The 6,471-nt window shown below is 35.7% G+C and overlaps 2 pseudogenes; one reads left to right on the top strand and one right to left on the bottom strand.

Annotated features, from left to right (window-relative positions):
- The first annotated feature begins 540 nt into the window (after window positions 1–540).
- Window positions 541–1,333, top strand: LOC118749768 (annotated as a pseudogene).
- A 210-nt stretch (window positions 1,334–1,543) lies between these two features.
- Window positions 1,544–2,907, bottom strand: LOC118749767 (annotated as a pseudogene).
- Between the last annotated feature and the right edge of the window lie 3,564 nt (window positions 2,908–6,471).

Below are 6,471 nucleotides of genomic sequence, written 5' to 3'. Positions count from 1 at the left end.
CCCCCACTGCGATGGAAAGATCAGGTGGAGAAGGACTTCGCTTCACTTGGCGTTTCCAATTGGCGTCAGTTGGCACAGAGGAGAAACGACTGGCGTGCTTTGCTGAACTCGGCCAAAATCGCTTAGGCGGTTACAGCGCCAAAAAAAAGAGGAAGATGAATATACTCACACCACAATTTTGTGTATCTGCTGCTTACTTGTAAACCAGCCCTGCTTTTACAGCACAGCGTGCCAAAGCTTTCTAAAGCTCTCAGTACAAATGAAAGCTTTCGCTGGCCAAGTCTGTTTTACAACCACTTTTTACTCACTTATGGTGTTTTCTTTTCTCGAAAAAAATGTTGCCCGATTGTATGGCAACATTATGAAAATGTTCCTCTACGCCCTGTGAAATGGTTGCATTATACCAGTGAGAAAAGAACAAAAAAAATTACACCCTTTTACAGATCAGCTGTTTAATTGTTTTCGTTTGCTACTGAAATTTATTTGATTGAGAGCGACGAACAAATATAGTATATTATTAAAAATTATCGCAATATTAAAATGGAGCAACAAATAATTGAAAACCCGAGCTTCAAACGTATACAAAGTAAGGGCGTGTGTGAATCGGTAACAAAGTTTGCGGCAAGTAAATTTTTGACAACTATGAGGTGAATAAAGTTTCAGTAGCTCATGAGGCTAGTGAAATTTTTGGCAAAACTGTCTCACCATAGTAAAAATATTATTCAACAGCTTTCCCCATAGAACTTTGTTACCGATTCACACACGCCCTAAGTACAAAAATATACATAAGTAGCCCAAGTGGAAAAACAAGTATTCAATATGTTTTTTGTTGCAGTGTGGTCAGACAGTGAGACCCGGCTTCTCCTCGACAGATACGCCAGATACGGAGATTGGACCGATGAAGGCTCTTCGGAATAAGAAGGAAATGTGGGAAAAGATCTCAACAGAAATAGCGGGTAGGACAGCAAAACAGTGTGAAGAAAGATACAAAACTATTCTGAAAAGGAGAAAAGCAGCGGTTGAAAATAACCACACGTCTGGCGCTAAGAGGCAAAGAGTAGAATTTGCACAATAGCTGGAAAATATTAGCGCAATGGATGACTCAATAGAGCCGGAAGTACAAATGAGCAGCCAAGCAATAACAATGAAGGTTACGGGTACACCAAGTCCAAAGGCGAAGGAGGTAGAAAAAAATAAATCGGTCCAAGAGACGCTGCTAGAAATAGCAAAAAGAAAGGAAGAGGCTCGAGAAAGACGTCATAGGGAGAAAATGGAGTCGCTCAGTAATATTCAGCACGTTCTTACGAATTTGTTGCAAAACGGTCAAGAGTGATTGAAATGAAACTGCCTGTATGTAGAACATATATGAATTTATGTCGATATTATGAAAATTTTATGAAAAGACTTGAAGTACCTTATTTTTAAGAAGTATTTATGTTTTTTTTTACCCTTTTACATTCACTATTGAGCTATAACTATTTTAAGTAAATAAGTAAATTAAGAAATATGAACTATAACTATTTTAAGTAAATAAATGAAAATGTTAATTTATTTGTACGTTTCTTTGAATGTATAGCTGATTCTTAACATCGTTTCGTTTAATCTGGCCTAATTGTGAAAGTAGTTGTTCTCTACTATCGCCTCTTTCCGTGGAAATATTTTCGATGTCATCATCTATGATGCTGAAATCAACAACGTCTTCTCTTTCAATGCAAAGATTATGAAAAGCGCAGCACGCTATAACAAACTTTGCCATCGACTGAAGATTGTGGAAATCTAAACGCATTAGCTGATGGAATCTTGATTTCAGCATACCAAAAGTATTTTAAATTTTCACCCTGGTTTGACAAAATTTCATGTTGTAAAATTTTTCAGCTTCTGTCAAATTTCCATAATCCCGGTATGGTGTTAGTAAGTACTCCCTTAGGGGATACGCTGAGTCACCTAACAAATGGTTCTTAAGTGCACATGCACTTGATAATTCCTTTCCAATGAAGGACAATCTCAAAACTCTTGCGTCATGGATTTTGCTAGGCACTCCAGTGAATACATCCAAGAAACGTAACCTCGAATCGCATATGCCTTGCAGAGTGATGGATAGCAATCGTGTCTGTTCGTATAAGTGGACCGTATTTTATTTTTTGGCTTTCTACTAGAGATGAAACTTCCATCTATGCAACCCAAGACATTCGGGAATCCAGGTATCTACAATTTACACAATATTTAAATAATGAGACAATTAGGAGGTTATCGAATAATATTTACATTTTCAAATGCTTTTGCGATGACTTCTTTTTCATGGGTTTTATTGGGAAACTTTATTGCTTCCGGCGCGATATCCCTAACAAGAAAGTTCAAAACTTTGTTGAAGGTATTATACATATTTGACAACCACATGTCAAATAGATTTCCAACTTCTCCGCAAGTGGTTTTATTTGCGGCAAACCTTAATAAAAAACACAAAAATAAATATACAAATAAATAAAATATTTTCAAATGAAGATTCTCTCTAAACGTTGCATTAAGCCTACTACAAAAATGCGAGCATATGAGATTCCGCTGGCGTTTGCAGTCTTCCTCCTTTGTAGTTCCTTGTTGTAAACCATGTGCTCGCAGAATATTTAGCGACAAAATATTCGGTAAGGTCACGACTGACGCGAAAGTTTTTCTTGAACTGTAATTTCAGATTGTTAAGAAAATTTTCAATTTATTTAAAACTAGTTTATTTACCTCTGCCTCAGAATAAGAGTTAACAACATCTTCCACAAATATGTTTACTCTAGGCTGTGAATTTCTTCCAAGAACTAACGTTTCAATTTCATTCTCAGTTGAGGACGAGGAAGAATCCACCAAATCATTCACAATTTCTTTTAGTGAGATTAATAAAATTAAGCGAATTACATCCATTATAACAAAATTTCTATTTATAAAAAATAAAAATTGTAAATAAATAAAACTCCGCTGGGCAACGCTCACCCTTACGATTTGGCAGGGGTAGAAAATGTTGCACTTTTGTCGGGCCAGAGGGCAACATGTTGAGAAAAGAACAAACAACTCAGCGAAAATGCAGGAAAAGAACTCGAACATTTGACAGCCCTGCCACGAGGCAGAATAAATGCAACATTATTTCGAGAAAAGAAAACGTTATTAAATAAAGAGCTTATTAAAACTGAAAATAATTTAAATGAGAATTAAATAAAAAAATAAATTAAAGTTAATTTCCACTTAAATGAGGTTGGAGAACGCAGCCTAAGAGATATATGTATAAATATGGATATCAAATTAAAGAGAATGAAATTCTCTATCGAATGAGAAAAAAGGGGTTTTCGAGAAATATTGATTTAAAAAAAGGCTTAATTTGAACTTTGACCTTTAGTAATTGTTGTAGTTGTTGTTTCCCAAAAATAATATACCGCTACGCTCACCTCAATGATCTCTTACGATACCCATATAAACTTTTTAATTTGAGAATTGTGGGTATTCTGCATCTATGCCAATTTGCTCATTAATGGTACTTCTCTAGTATAGGGTACAACTGCTAAAAAAGGTCCGAAAATTTCGGGAGGGGTATCAATCGACGCGCTTCGGACCCCGTATCAACAATCCGGGGGCGGAAGATTAATATTATTAGGAATTTAAAAGTTATTAACGAAAAACTTTTGTTAAATTTAGCTCTTCGGAACAAATGCAGAATACAATTCTCAATTTAAAAAATGCATATGTGGATCGATAGAGATCTTTGAGGTGAGCGTAGTGGTATATTTTTTTTTTGGAAACAACAACTACAACAATTATTAAAGGTCAAAATTCAAATTAGGCATTTTTTTAAATCATTTCTCGAAAACTTGTTCATGAATTTTAAAGATGGTCATTCAATAGAGAATTATATCTCTTTAGGGCCGGTTACTCAATGTCTGGTTAACACTAACTACAGGTAAAACATCGTTATCGACGTTACCGACACAATGTTATATGTATGGAGCCGAAGACGTCGATAACGAAATTTAACCGCAGATTAGTGTTAACCAGACATTGAGTAACCTGCCCTGAATCTGATATACATAACATATACACCTTTTATAGTTTTCACAAGAATCGAATTAATGTGGAAAAAAGTATACAGTGTTTTTGCATATAACTTCTTTCTGCGTAGGCGGCTTTCGGCCGCACTTATGGATTGTTACCCTCACTAACTAGAGTTCTCCTTTCTGTATTGTCGGAAAACGAGGGCGAAGTATTTTCAACGCAGAACTTCTTTCTGCGTAGGCGGCCTTCGAAAGAACTTATGGATTACAACCCTCACTAACTAGAATTCTCTTTCTGTGTTGCGACGAAAAGGGGCTGAACACCTTTCTGAGTTGGCGGCCTTTGGCCGCACTTAGTATAATCCCTAACCTAAAATAGAGTTCTCCTTTCTGTATTGTCGGAAAAGGAGGGCGAAGTATTTTCTGCGCAGAACTTCTTTCTGCGTAGGCGGCCTTCGACCGAACTTATGGATTACAACCCTCACTAAGTAGAATTCTCTTTCCGTGTTGCGAAGAAAAGGCGCTGAACACCTTTTGCAGACAACCCCTTTCTGCGTAGGTCGCACTTATGGATTATAAAGGTATATGTATAAATATGTATATCAATTTAAGGAGAATTAGATTCTCTATTGAATGACACCAAAATACGTATACCAAGTTGAAGATTTTTCATAATGTATCCCTTTTGACTATATTTATAAATCCTTAATAAGGTGATTTAAGACAAAGGAGTTTTATTCCACATTAATTGCATTTTTGTGAAAACTATAAGAGGTATTTGTATAAATATGTATATCAATACTTGTTGTAGTTGTTGTTTCTATCAATCCCCATATGAATTTTTTTAGTTTGAGAATTGTAGTTATTCTGCATTTCTGGCGAGCAAATCCACAAATTTCTCCACAACTTATCGTTCTCAAAACATTACCCACAAAAAATATAGTTTCGCCCAATTTGGGGAATTAGCCACAAAACGGCAACGCTGCTCTGAATATCCGCCAATGGGCCGTGTCACACGGTCAGTATTTATTGACGTGATCCAAGTATCGCGATATTTATTGACGGTGTAGCATACAGTATGATGGATCGTGATCATGATCCAACTACACAAGATCTGACAAGATGAAGCAAGAGAAACAAGTATTCTTCTGGTTGACGTTTGTAATTTCGGCGCCATGTTATTTTTTTTGAAAAGTAAACAAAGAATATGAAGACGAAGCATAAAGAAAAAAATGCAAACCATTTTGTAGCACATGTTTGTGCTAACCAATTTATTATTTTTGTACGTGTTTTTGCAAGCAATCACCGCGCACTTAATTTTAATTTCATTTGCACAAAAAATTTATTGGAAATCGCTTAAAAATCACTGAAATAAACCACCGACAAAATACACATAAAGAAAGAAACAAAACAGAAATAACAAACTTCAAAATTACGAACGTCACACACTTTATTCTCAATTGCTATTACAAATGGCCGCTTCTCAACCGGTCAGATCTGTTCTAATTGGTTCATGGATCGTGATCCATACCTCAAAATTTCTAAAAAATTTTGAAATCTGGATCGCGGATCGCAATACCGTCAATAAATATTGAACGAGTAGCACTTTCAAAACGCGATCTATACATTTTGTCAGTACATCTTTTACTCTCATAACGCGAATATCGAAAACGTATTCGCTCTGCCTTTACTCTCGTTGCTTAAAGCCTTTCAAAACAAATTGAAGAAATTTTAATTAACATTGGAAATTTTTAAATAATTGTGGAATGCATTATCTGTAAATTATACGTACAAATAAAAATATTTTCTTGCGTCATAATAAGCGTTCAGCACAAAAAATATGCAAATGCTGACCTGATAAATATTGAACAGTAGCATTTGTGCGCGCTCCATCAATCTATCAATATGGATTGCGTTCCGAATTTCGTGGTAATTACTGACCGTGTGCAGGGCCCAACAGTTTTAAAACATCGATGATATTTTTTGGAACCACAAACCATCGATACTATCGATCGATATATTTCCACTTCATAACGTGTTGATTCCTCTTTAAAAACACCTAAAAAATCAACAAAGGATGACGAAGTTCCTATCGTATTTCAATTTATCAAGAATCAACGATTCGAAAGATTTCCTCGGTATATCTCCGGACATCATAACATCGAACATTATTGTCACATTAAGCCGTAACATAGTTATTGTGGTGAAGGTAATAATAATAGTACTATCGGAGTCTTATTTTTCCTCCTGGTGAAGAGGTTACTAACAGGTCTATTCTGCGCTGGTAATAAAAAGGTTGTAACCGGTAATTAAAGTGTAAATTTTTAAACTCTTCGCATTCTGTGTACTCTTGTAACCGGTAAATTGTGTTACCATCTCATAAGCTGGTAACAAAGTATTACCAGAGAACGTATATGAATGAGAAGGCGCATTTTCTCTGTGAACT

This window comes from Rhagoletis pomonella, unplaced genomic scaffold (assembly GCF_013731165.1).
Source record: "Rhagoletis pomonella isolate Grant_MI unplaced genomic scaffold, Rhpom_1.0 Rhpom_scaffold_00046, whole genome shotgun sequence".
NCBI lineage: Eukaryota > Metazoa > Arthropoda > Insecta > Diptera > Tephritidae > Rhagoletis > Rhagoletis pomonella.
This window is presented reverse-complemented; position numbering and strand designations above follow the sequence as displayed.